This window comes from Cupressus sempervirens, chromosome 7 (genome assembly GCF_028749045.1).
Source record: "Cupressus sempervirens isolate cs-2001-9-10 chromosome 7, ASM2874904v1, whole genome shotgun sequence".
Taxonomy (NCBI): Eukaryota; Viridiplantae; Streptophyta; class Pinopsida; order Cupressales; family Cupressaceae; genus Cupressus; species Cupressus sempervirens.
Window position 1 is genome coordinate 765,182,182 of NC_143124.1, and position 14,613 is coordinate 765,196,794.

The 14,613-nt window shown below is 32.2% G+C and overlaps 1 pseudogene; it reads right to left on the bottom strand.

The window, feature by feature from the left end:
* Positions 1–12,437, bottom strand: part of LOC149549543 (uncharacterized) — a 120,710-nt pseudogene extending 108,273 nt beyond the window's left edge.
* Between the last annotated feature and the right edge of the window lie 2,176 nt (positions 12,438–14,613).

The following is a 14,613-nucleotide window of genomic DNA, read 5'->3' on the forward strand; positions in this document are numbered from 1 at the left end:
ATCTGGATCATAAGAGAAGTGATTGTAGATTATTATGAAAGGGTGAGACTGAAAAGAGAGATAACTCACGTCATTTACGACATGACTAATCATTTCTAATGAAAGCTGTAAAAAGGGAGTTCTATCATTCAACTCAGGATGATTGGAAGAACTTATTATATTTTTTATCTCACAATGATCACTCTGTAAGAGAGCATATTGCCTTTGGTACCCATTCAGTGCAGGCATATAAAGTCTACCATCAAAAATGACATCATCTTTGAGTATATTTATATTGTCATATCAGACAACTTATCACATTATTTAGAGCATAAATATAAAGTTATATCAGAGACGGCCTGCATATTTGCAAATTCTTACTTGTATATTAGACACAATGAACAGTACAAGGTACTAAGAATTTCCTCAGTCATTGCATGTAATTTCTTGTATATCAGAAATAGAAAATATATATCATCTTGATTGTTATGCAATCATAATTATTTTGATCTGAACCATACTGTATATGCATTTGGAATTAAGAATCAGTCAAATATTACTTTAATACAAGAAACTATTTCTATATTCATTGAATTGTGAAGAATTCAAGTAGTATCTCATAATCAAAAATATAAGGAAATTACAACCACCAAATTATGTGACTGAGAAGTGAGTCTGCAGAGTCTGCAGTTGCTCATTTTACTATAGACAACATTTTCCTAAGAAGCTTTACCTCAGTCAGGAATTGATACTCCAATGACACATACTCACAACCACTAGTTTTCTGTCCACCAGGGTCCCTGCCAATATTTGAAGGTTGCATATGATGCATGACTACTACTAGGATTTTCTCCACAAAAAGAAATTCATGTTGTCATAAAAGCTATTGTCAAGTAACATCCTGGCAAATCTCATGCCTCTAAATTTCTAATGATGTCTGTATATGTCGGATCCCAATTGTGACAGTCACAAATAACACATTACATATCTTCCTAGAATGTTCTTGACAGGAAGAGATCCCCTATTTTAAAATAAGACAAATTAGAGTCAGTCCATTTAAAAGTCAGATATACAAATATAGGTGGCACACAGTCTATTAGAAACTTAAGCTTCCACTCTACTTACCAAACATGAGAGTCACAGTTGTTGTTCCGGTTATCGCCCATCACAAAAACATAGCCATGAGGCACATGCTACAAATGGATATAACATGAAATGTAGAGATTTTAGTTAACTTTATTGATCGTGTAATCAATGAATAACAAAAGGATATGTGATGTGTGAAACCTCTATCTTTATGGATATTGTAACTTTAATTCCCATATGAGTATTGTTTCCAGTGTATCAAATTATGTTAATTTATCAGGATTCAACTGCGAGGAGGGTTTGAGTCAAAAATTATACATTTAGCATTTTTTTTAGCGGGACCATTGTCTTCTACACCCAATATAAGATGTGAACAAGCTCTACACCATATGCAACAAGAACATAAAAATATAATTTCTTGGATTCAATCAACACTAAAGAAAAATTGCATATTTAATTGAAACTACTTTGAAGCCTCTATGATAAACTTGTAAATCTTTAAATGGCACTACAATTTATTACTGAGAGACTTGGTCCAGAAAGATAATATGGATGACTGAATAGATTTTCCCCAACTAACAATTTTCTTTTCTGAGACTTCAGGAAATGCTATCAAGATCCTTTACAAATCAAAATTGGGGCAATTATATTATTTGATGAGAACCTGACTTTGCCCTCAATAATTAGACATTTTTCCCTTCACAAACTCTTTACATTCTCAATTTTGACTCCTTAAACATAGACATAGCTCTGATTTTCATTGTTTCCCACATCAAGGTAACATCAATGGCCATAAGCAGTGATGTTCAAATTAAATTTAAAAAGGACCAATAATTATGGCAAGGTAGTTAACTAAGTCCAACCCCAAGCCTTCCTCCAACAAAACCTAATATGACATCCATAACTTGATTTTGGAGTAAAAATAATGACTATTACAGCACTATATATTTCTTTCACAAAAAAAATACCAACAAGATAGGTATCAAATGATAGTGGTCATGAATCAATTTGTCAAGATTCCAAATGCATCTAGTCACCATATACTCTAAAAGCTTAATTTCCCTGAGACAAGATTCGTGGGCAGGAAAATAGCCAGTATACAAATTGAGAAGAACTGAAATATTAGGTAGAATCTATAAAATAACATATCTGAGTACCCCATGAAAAGTAAACTAGATTTCAAAAAGTTTTCTATCAATATGTATGGCATGTGCCATATAGCAAGCGACGTAGTAGCATCCCCAACACAAGTGGTAATTCTATGGGAAGGAACACTGATATCAAATATAAAATTTGATAAGAAAGAGACAAAACTCATTTTGATATTTCTTATGAAGGCTTGACCATGAGATCATAATAGGGGAACCCATATCAATTGGACCATCAAATTGTGAGAATACTTGCTCAAATACCCAACAAATCAAAAACTTTCCAACAAACTCAAACTCTTTACAAAAATAGGGTTGGGGACTTATCTAGGCATGTGTGCAATTGTGTTAACTAATCAAATATTGTTATACAAGAATACATTGCAATTTTGGCTTGTATAAGAATATTAAATGGGTTGGTGGTAAGAAACTCTTTCAAGTTACTCCTGATTACATGTATGCTTGACTACCCTCTGCAGATTGGTGCAATTAATTGAACCTCCTATGAGGTCTTCATGATTCTAGGAATGTTTGGGCTAAGAGACAAGAATTTGGTCTAATTATCTACCTAAAAAGTTATGTCCAGATGGGGACTCCTATTCTTTATGCTAAGTGTCAGAGAAGTCTTTCAAAAGGTGCAAGTAAATGTTAGAGGTATTATCTTTGAGACAAACTCTATTCAAACGATTTGATGCATCTTAGGCATATAGCTTGTGCCAGCCCTTGCAAAGAAATGGTTATTTAAAATTTTTGAGCCAATGATACTATTGTAGGCTTAGAAAGTATATGTTGGTTTTCTTAGATCATATCTGTACAGAATATTCCTTTGCTTCAACTATTTTTAGTTGCAGAATGTAGCTAGGAGTAAATAAAAATGACATCAATAACAAACAAAATAATCTCAATATATTTTTCTCTACATGGATGGTTCCTCAAATGTGATGATCCCTCTCAATATCTGCTATAATTTTTCTTATCATTTTGGTTTTGAGTTATTGTGATTGAATATTCATTAAAAACATATATTAAAATGCAAGTGCAATTCTGTTTGACAACAAAAATGAATAGCATATATCTTCACAATAAAATACTATTATAAAGAACATTAAGTAGATATGAAGCTTCTAAATATAATGGAGGTTACAGATCTACTATAACAATTCTCCCTTTATATGAAGTTGTATATAGATATAAACATTATAAGAAATTAAATATATTATTCAATTACTATGAAAACAAACATTTCACTTAACAAAAACTAATATATCAAGTACCTCCATTTGAAGAAAAATTATCACTTGTTGCTCGAACATCATGGATACTTAATTGATGAGTAAGTCTTGACAATAAAGATGCCTATTTTTTAAATCTCTCACGTTTCCTTTTTGCATTCTGATCTTCTTGGAGAAGTTCTTCAATGTTTTCTATACTCTGAGAGCTGTTTGAAGTAGAATTGAAATATAATATATGAGGAACATAGAAAAAATATATAACTAGTACCATGGCCATATTAGCCACATGTAATTAACCTTCACCTGACAGAGCTATAAAGTTGAGTCAGCATTTCCTCTTTGGCTTTCTCAACTTGGCAGAGCAACACAACCTGTCAATCATTGAAGGACAAGTTAATACTCATGAGAACCATACAGAAGAACGCCTATTTCTATAGTGTTTTAATGCAAGGATGTTCTAAGGTTCTTACTTTGGGTACATTTGCAGCAAGACTATTCAGAACAGCTTCCACATAACCACATACTTCCTGAGACATCAACCTCAACTCCTGCTCTGGATCAACTAGTCACCTAGCCATTGTATCCTAATTACAAAGAACATGAATAAACTGAACATTAGCTTTGCCTCAGTATTTAATTGTTGTCTTGTTACATAAATTAAGACGCATCATGATCAATCAACCTTACAGAAGGAAAAAACCATTCCTAGCATTTTCATTAAATAATTAATAGAAAACTAGCACAAATGTTTTTTACCACATTACATAAGTTTGTTTTAAGAATGCAGACTGTAAAGCGTAGAGCTACTACAATTTTATTGTAAAGAAACTATGAGAAATAAATTGGCACATTGTTGAAAAGTCATCTGAGCTCCATATGAATGGATATTCCTAATAGTACATGAGTCTATGTTTCATCTCACATTCAAACTCAGTGACCTTCATTACCTAAGTTGAATTCCTTCTAAAAGGTAGCAACTAAGAGATAAAAAGATTTGTATGGTTGATAATTGACAATAGTTCCATAGGGCAGACTAAAGGGGAATCTGTTTGTCCATCTCACATTCAAACTAAGGTTTTGCATATCATCTCCACAGTTTTTGTTTATCACTTCGGCTAAGATATATTATAATATTAATGAAGTTGCACAGACCATAGTCAAGGTACCTGGTCCATTAAGAAATTTATCAAATTAACTAAAACATTTACAAGGTAGTTATCTTGAACTAAGATACATGACATGTACATAGGCAGAGATTTACAAGGTACATATCTTGAACTAAGTTATCCTTGAACTTGAGGAGGAGCATCTTGGCAGTCTCTTTGCCCCTCAAAAGGCAGGTTGCTTCATCCTTTGTAGTGTCAAAGGTGCCCAACAAACTGATCTTTTGAATGTTGTCTTCTATCTCTGCAACCCATCTCCTTGATGACCTTTGTCTAATAGTAAGACCATTAGTTCTGATAGAAGAACCATTTCCTATAAGAAATATGTGTTGACACCAATAATATCATATCTGATTCTCATCATGCTGAATATACATGGTTTAATCTTCAAAACATTTGTGGAGTTCAAGGATTGCTTCTTCTGTTAGTTTAATGTTTCCCTGTTTAGCTTCTTCTTAATCAGAATACCAACAATCTGTTGAAGTCAGTTTCTCAGTGAGATATTAGATGATACACATTTTATCATCCTTGTCTTTTTGGCCCACTACCAAGAAATCTCTCTTCCAATTGTGGTAAAACTTGAATTTATTCATCTTCTGAGTGCAGCTAGTAATTTTCCATCTGTACCTGAATAATTTTTTATAAAAAGTATCAATTTTTCTGACTAGAAAACTACAAGTTCTATGAAATAAGGAGTGTTTACAGAATAAACAAGAATGAGGCAATGATAGTAATAGACCATTAAATAGGATTGTACAATTTAGGACCATGGATTTTATATTCATATCTTAAATTGTAATTAATATGAACAATAAACATATCCTGTCACTATGAGACAAAATAATACAATTACAATTTTACTGATCCTAGTCTTAATGAATGAATTAAAAAGCTAAAAATTAAGTAGTTTCCATGCTATTTCTTCCTAGAGAAAATATCCATTAAGCAGTTATTCAAATGAAATTTGATAAATACAAATAATTCAAACATACCAAATCTGAAGTTGTATCCAGACATAAGTTGTTTATCAACCATTATGATCCCCACAGAGCTAATTACCGTCATTGCCCAAACCCTGACATTTGATAAGGATGCTTTTTTCTCTGAAGCCATACTAAAAACAAAAGAAACAAGATTGAATCCTTGTTCTTCTACTCCCAGCTTAGATCTACACTCTTCTGACGTTGAATAATAGGACAAGAAAACACCTGCTTATGATAAGTCTTTATTGATGCGGCTTCTCATGATTATTTGACCTGAAAGTGAAGATTACTAAAAAAGCCGATGCATATGGAGTTGCAGGAGGAGCCAGCATGAATTAGGCGTGAAACACTCCTGCACGTCTTCATCTTTCTATTCCTCCTTTTCCAAAATAAAAGGATCATGTGAGATTGCGATTTTATTTGACATTAAACAACAACCCTACCCTTTGCAAAAAACTTTATTGATGCTACTTCTCATGATTATTTGACCTGAAAGTGAAGATTACTAAAAAAGCTGATGCATATGGAGTTGCAGGAGGAGCCGGCGTGACTTAGGCGTGAAACACTCCTGCACGTCTTCATCTTTCTATTCATGCTTTTCCAAAATAAAAAGATCACGTGAGCTTGTGATTGTATTTGACATTAAACAACAACCCTACCCTCTGCAAAAAACAAAAACCCAAATGAACCCGCCCGTTAAAGACGAACTGAGAAATGTTTTTTTTTTTTTTTTTTTAAATTCAAAATTTCAACCCCCGCCTCCATGTTGGTCGAAATTTCGACCAACACGGGGCTAACATGTAAAAATTATAAATTTTTGCCTTAAAATTCTGACTAACCTAAACTTATTTAGTTGATGGTCAAAAATTTTGGTCAAAAATTGAGGTAGTAGCACACATAAATAGATGCTTTGATATCTGTCAAGAATTACAAAACAGAAAGTATTTGAACAAAAAAATGCTTCACTCTTGAGGAACAAACTCATATAATCTACATATGCAAATAGTTCAATGCATGCAACTATGAGAGTGATACTTCAAAAGCATCAAATGCCTACTGAATAGACATGGCATTCTGCCTAGGATTTTTGAAAATCCAAAGATAAAAACAACTTGAAGAAAACTAGTATGTTAATTAGCATTATCCTCATTGCAAAGAGATTCAGAAATCTACCTTTTGTATAGTATCCTCTTTAGACTCTTCACTATCTGATTCTTTAGAGCTTGTGTCTTTCTTTGGGGGGCCTTTCACCTGGATAGAAGCATTATGTAAATGAATACAGTAAAATTTTTATACAAAATATATTAACAAGCAACTTGAATTTCATACAAGATAAACTAGTTAATATTCTCACACAGAGAATGGACTTCATTAGAAACAACATCAAGAAAAAAGTGGCATTTTAGTTTAAAAAGAGATTTTAGGCACACCATAAACCCTAAACAAGAGCTTAACTACTTGGCAACATCTTTTATTTTATTATGAATACATAACAAGTTAATAGGATAATTGAACATTTGAGGTCAAGAAACTGGGTATAAAAAAGCCATATTCCCTAGTCAAAAAAAATTTAAATAGACTTTCCCTCAGAGAGATAATTGAAGTGCATTTAAAAGCTCTATTAACAATTCAAGAGTATATTAAATAACCTTAAATGAAAACTATGATATCTTTGTCAGAGAACTGCAATTGGCAAAAGGACCAAATAAGTAATAAGAAATCAAGAAACTTTATGAATAATGAGCCCATTTAGATGTAGAGAAAATCCTTCGTGTTCACATAGACAACCTTTGATTGTAGTCATATTTTATGGCAAAAAAAATGTATCACATAAAGGCATACATAAAGGATCACAAGATTGTGTGCTTCAAAGAAAAAGTACATTGTTTTTTAAATGCATACAAAAAAAGAATACATTAAACACAATGAAATATAATGCTATCCAGAATTGCTTCAACTTCAAATAGAGTACGCCTCTATACCTTTTTCACAGTGTCCTTGTCAGATTCTTTAGAACTGCTGCTATCCTTCTATTTTGGAATGGCTTTAATTGGTATTGAAGCATCTGTGAAACAAAATGATTAGCAACTTTTTAAAAAACATCAATTAACAAAAAATAATATTAACAAGAGAAAATTTATAAAAATATGAACTGGCATCATTGATTTTGTCGAGCAAACAAATTAGGATGTTATAACTTCTTAGTGCCTGAAATAAGGGTGTCAGTTTTTTCTAGAAAGATCATCCACAAAATAATCTATACATCCTTGAAAGATCATCCACCTACACCAAAATTCAGAAACAGTAGAAGATTGTAAGCAACAAAAATACTAAAAAGCATGGTCACAACTCCCACACAAGTTATAGACCAAAAGAATACCTTGTCATCTCTTAGCAATGCATGGCAACCTGAATGTTCCTATTTTTTGGCATGTAGAAGACTTTTTCCTATCATTTAGTACATGTGGTCCCCTTTTCCTATCATTATTGGATAGGTTCAAGAGATACTAACTAGTTTCAAACACCAAATAGATGATCACCATAGCAACATCCCATTTTTCTCCTTCTTTATAAAGAGGTTGGTTTTTTTGAAGATCACCTAGGAATTCCTTGGGTGAAAGTATGTCCATTCCAGGAGTACCTTCAATTGGACCAGATGCAATACCATTTACACGTATTCCATAATCTATCCCCCACTCTAAAGCCATAGATATTGTAAGACTATCAATAGCTGCCTGTAAACAAAAAAAAACTTTGCTAGATAACTTGTTTAAATTATTATGCGAGTAAAATGATTCTCATGTTTATGCTGAAACATTTAAATTTATTAAATAGTTAATTCAAATCTTAATCCAAGAAGAATATAATGATTAAAAATGAACCTTTGCAATAGAGACATGAATTTAATACCATAAAGCTGAGTACTGTATTGTAGCACTTAAGTTTAAAATAACACCAGCCTCTGAAGGAGGCTTTCCAATTCCACCTTCCCTCAAATACTTCAATGCTACTTAACTCATTGTAAATGTGCCAACAACATCAATATCCAGTACTGCAACCACATGTAATTTATCTAACTTCAAGCATCACCTTTAAAATAGCTTGCTAAAAGGGTACAACCCACTATTCATGATCATGTAGTAGCACCATAAGCATCAATCATAATTTGAACTTATAGAACGTCCCAAGAACAAGAGAAGGACATCTTAACATGTGGCTAACTGAAAGGCTTCAAAACAAGGCAAGGAATGCTAACACGGCTAAGAAAGTGAATGAACCAACTAGTATTTCTAGTATGAATGAACAAAGCCTTCAATCCACATAAATTCAAACAAATTATCACATCCAATCTCAAAGTCGAACAACTAGAACACTACTTCCAAATGATACCTGCAAATTTAACCTCTAAGAACAAAAGAAGAAAAAAATGCACCGGAAAATATAATCCATGTTCAAAATGTTCAATGAAAGAAATGACCACTTTCAAAAAACGTCCACAAATTCAAAGGCATCAAACACCAACTTTAGGATGCAACCTCAAAATTCAAAACAATAAAACATAAAATTTAGTCCCCTAAAAATTAGACACCACATTCAAATCTATTGCCCAAACTTTAAGAAATCCAATCCCCTTTTAAGATTGTTAACTAAACTTCTCATCCCTACCTCTACATCAGGCATTTAAATCTTGTCAATACAAATATAGCACAAAGCATGAACATAAATTGCATGTGGCAAAAGATGCTACAAAAACCAAAGAAAACTGCTCTGCAAACACACTCAAAAGGAACAGTCAAACTAGGAAAGAACCGTTATTAGACAAATTTAACTTCTTTAAGATGACCAAGAAAATAATCAAGCCTTTCTATTGTCCTCAACATATGATGTGAGAAGATATCGTGTATATTTTTTTCTGTCTTCATCAGAGACCAAAGAAAGCACCATATTCTCATCAACAACAGCTCCACATGATGGGATAGGACACTGTAAAGAAAGACATCTAGGCCCATCATTTACAAAAGTGTGAATATAGCCTGCAAAGCACAAGAAGTATGTTATGGCATGCAGGACCATTGCTTACCAATAAATGAAGAGTGTTCCCTACACATCAAACTTACAGGATACAAATCATTCTATCCACATGCAAAACTGTTAACTAATTCATATTTAAAATGAGAATGAACGCAATTTGTAACATGAAAGAAAAGTCAAAACTGTAACATAAAAATCAAAACGATATACATAAGCATTGATCTCTTCTTCACTAACAATGACATCTACTTTTATAAAAGCATGCAATATTTTTAGCCACTTGAAGCATGTCAACAGACACAGACCAAGTGAGTTCCAGTACCAAGAATTAACTAAAAAATGGGAACAACAAACACTGCAAGATGCTTTTTAGGCAGTGAGACAATATCTTTGGAAAAGCCAGATAATTAGAACAGCCATAACAAGTATATAGATAAATAAAAATAGCCACAACTTGTACAAACTATCAAATGTAGAATCTGCATATGATCTTTGTGATGGAACTTTTCCAATTTCGAAAAAAAAAACACATAAGACATTTTCCATATGCTACTCCTCTTTGCTAGACGTCAATGTAAATAGACAATAGATAATGTATTCAATAGTAAAAAGTGAGGTATGCAAATCTAAAGTAGAAATACTTATAAAATTAGACAATAGATAATATATTCAATAGGTACAAAACAAGGTATGAAAATTTAAAATAGAAATACTTATAAAATTTGAAAAACAACTTGTGAGTTCATGAAAAATGTATTTATATTGAAGTTTTTTAAATTCTATTGTGTCCTTATCTAATGACTCACATCACCAGTGAGATTGAGAAGGGGGTGAATTTTATTTAGTTTTTAAAATTTAGTTTATGTTGAATTGTAGATACTTTTTTACAGATTTCTCATAAAGACCACATGTCAATTGTCCAACCTATTTGTATAATGCTAAAAGAATACATCATTGGTTGTAGTAGCATGTGTGGTTGCTTCTATATAGGTGTCTAAGAATAGATAGAAGTTGAGTTTCAATCCAGTCACTTCAAAACTATGGTAGAAATTGACATTTGTTCTATTTACAGAATAATAGCCCTTCCATTCACATAAAAATCCTTCCATTCATGACACTAAAAGTTCATTTTTTATGAAGCAGAATTCTTTTAAAAATGAAGCTCCTCAAATACACATCTCTTGCTAGGCACATTGTTTTTTGTTTATGGATTAATAGTTTTAATACCAACAACAAGGATTGAATAAAAAAATTAGTGGAAAATTAGTGTAAAATGAGGAATTTTGTGTCAAGATTTTTTATCCATTACAATTTTTTATTTAATGTAATCCTTAGATTATGCGGGCAAGAACTCGTAAATGTCAAAAAAAAATTCAGGTTAGATGCTTTCCTAAGCCATCTAAACCTTGGAGAATATGTTCTCAAAGGTGTCATTCCATGAATTGGCTCTTTATTTGTCTCAAATTATTGTTCTTACCATTACTAGGGTATAATTTGTACCATTACTAGGCTATAATTTGTACCTAATTGTAATCTATTTGTATAATTGAAAGCTTATTTCTTGTAATCAATGGAGTATTGATACATATGCAGTTTGATAGAGTTGTCTCAAGTTTTAGTTGAAATTTTAAAGAAAAGGGTAGCTTGACATTTTCTCTTTTTAGCTACTAATTTATTGAGGTCATTATTTATTAACCTATTGAAATGCATCATCAAGCAATTAGGCACTATGCTTCTACAACTAAAGGCTTGTAAGTTTCAGTGATATTAATCAATGAGGGTTCCAATGTTGTTAATTTAAGTTCATCATAAACTAATACTCCTTTGAAGTGAAATGCAATAGAATAATAGAGCACATTTCAATTTTAATTATGTATGTTTAGTGAGGTTGATTGTACAAAATGATGAGGTATTAGAGAGAAAAGTAAGTCTGTTGATTCTATCAATAGGAGGCTAACAAGGATAAGTAGTTCTAATTTTAGCTTTTGTCCTTTGTGAAGCTATTGTCAAGTAGACTACACTTTTTTTTTTTCTTTTTTCACATTAATGTCTTATATGGTTATAGTGTTGATTTTATCAATAGGAGGCTAACAAGGGTAAGTAGTTCTAATTTTAGCTTTTGTCCTTTGTGATGCTATTGTCAAGTAGAGTGTTTTATGTATTATTTGAGTCAATCTTTGAATTGCTACAATCTTTTTTCTTTTGTCACGTTAATGCCTTACATGGTTATAGTCATGTGTCATATGATATTGTAACTTATAATAAGGATTGGGTATCTTGGATGAAGTGGTTTGTAGGCATTATTAAGGTTTCTCTTTAAAAGATATTAAAAGATATTGGCAAGTATTTGATTTCTGGTTTTATTAAATCTTACTCCAAGGGGCAAGTATTGGTTTCTGAAATTATTATTAAATCTCACTCCAATTGGTGCATCTTTTCTTAATCAAATTTGATGTCATTGATTGTTGTTGCTTCCTCTATATTGGATGATGTATCCATCATAGAATTGATATTGTCCTTATAGGTACCAGTACCCATGGATTGGAGCACTTTAACCTAGGCCTTGAGAAACTTGAGATAGTTAGCTACTTCCTCTACCATGGATGTTGTATCCATTTTAGTAGCACCTAGAACAAGCCTCTAAAGTACTCTTATCTTGTCACTAATTCTTTCTCTTCTCTCACGAGTTGTAACTGTTTGTGGTATAGTTGAAATCTTGATATTTCTACGCTTCATGGGCTTCTCTAAGACTTCAGTTCCTATATTCACAGGCCTCAAAGCTGCGGCCCTGTAGATCATTTCTGGCTTCTGCATCTGGTTCTACTTCTGCTGGAGCTTATTACCCAAAAATAAGACATGAAGATCATGTAGAGGAAGGATAGTTGTAGCGCATTCCAAGCTAAGGATTAACTTCATGTGCTTTTCCCTTGCTTTTGCCTTTGGTTTTTGGTTTAGATTTGGGTTTGCACTTTATGTCCTTAGATTTCATGGTGGAATGAGAATTGGACTGATACTTCTCAATACCATTACAGCTCTTTGTACTGAATAAGTCATAAGACTGTCGGTACTCCTTTGTGGTGGGTTTTGAGCAGACAATACCATGGGTTTCATATTGTATTCTGTGGTACTAGTTGCTGAGATCCCATCATTATCAGAGGAAAGTACACAGTCCAATGATTCCATGGAGGACTGCAGGGTTATCACCTAGTTAAGGTTGGCATCATAAGTATAACACATCTGCATTAATTCATTGCATGAAGAAGAACCAGCTTGATCAAAAGTGCCACAACAATTTTGGTTCATTTCATGCTTGGATATAATGAATATATTAGTGGTAGCAGTGGATGAATCTGGGATTTCTGTGGGTGAAGCATAGCTCCAGTCTGTTATAGATCTAAAGCTTGTAAGCGATGAATCTGCTCCAGCTTTGTCCATGGAGCTTGGAATCACTAGTTGGCCTACCATTTGCTCTGGTTTCACTTTTATTCTATAAATAAGGATATTATGAACTACATATATTTAAATACAATTTCTCATATAAAATTTCTCATATAATTAATAAATAAATTGCTATATTGTTTGTAATAGATAGAAAGATTATTAATGTTTCAAGGATATTATTATTGTAATCTTATCATCATTTTTCTCAAAATTCATTCTATTATTTATCAACAGAATAAAATCTAAAATTTAACCATTACCATTCAAAAAACTTTGAAATAAACTTGTCCATCTATAAATGATAAAATAAATTTCTACGAATATCAACTATTGTTATCTATGGAAGAAAACTACATTTCTTATTGCTTTACCCAAACTTATTAAATATGAAAATTAATTTTTAGAAACTATAAACATTATATATCACCTAAAACTAGCTTGTAATTTGTAAAAAGTAATGAATAAAGATAAAATGAAGCCTATGTTACCTAAGGATGTGTCTGTGGGCATTAATTCCCTACCCCTATCATGGGGATGTAGGCCATCCGTAATTGGCCCTATTGTAGATGGAAACATCCCCATCTGAGTTTTCAAATACATTTTAGATTTTGATAGCATCCCTACAATTCTTGATCACCCACCTACCTTGATCATAATTACTTGATTCATATTTTTCACTGCTACTCTCTACTATTATCTTATTGTGATCCTTAGATGGAAAACTAATGTAAAGGGATGAGCAAATAAATTGAAGTAAATATCCCACACAACAAGGTACCTAAAGTACCTTGATCATAATTACTTGATTAATATGTTTCACTCCTACTCTCTACTATTATCTTTTTGTGATCCTTAGATAGCATACTAATGCAAAGGGATGAGATAATAAATTGAAGTAAATATCCCACACAACAAGGAACTCTAAAGCACCTTGATCATAATTACTTCATTAATATGTTTCATTACTACTCTGTACTATTATCTAATGCAAAGAGATGAGCAAATAAATTGAAGTAAATATCTCACACAACAAGGAACCTGAAGTGACACCACTCACTATTGGCATTCTTATGTTTCATTCTAATCTTTCTTTACCATTTGGAGCTCTTCCATTTAGGGTTTTTCATGGACCCATTGGTGTAGAAAAATTGAAATTCTAGTTATTCTTTTCTTAGTAATACCCCAATGGAAGTCTCGTAAAACTTTTGTAACCATTGAGGCCAAAAGATATATTGTGTCACAAAATATTCCTTCATATGAGTTGGAAATCTTCTAGAAAATAAGCATTATTAAATTGACAATTGTATTTGTTTTTAAAAGATGAAAATGTATTATATAGTCCTCATATGAAGATATCATTCTCTAAAGTACTCGAGATATTGAAGTAGTTTCATTGAATAAAAGGAAGCAAGCAAGTGTATCTACACATAAAACAAAGATAGACACAACTTATAAGGGCTTAGCCGAGTAACCTTGACGTAGAATAAGTTTAGAATAGTGAATGATGTGATTTTTTGTCTCCGCTATAATGAAGTAGTTTCATTGAATG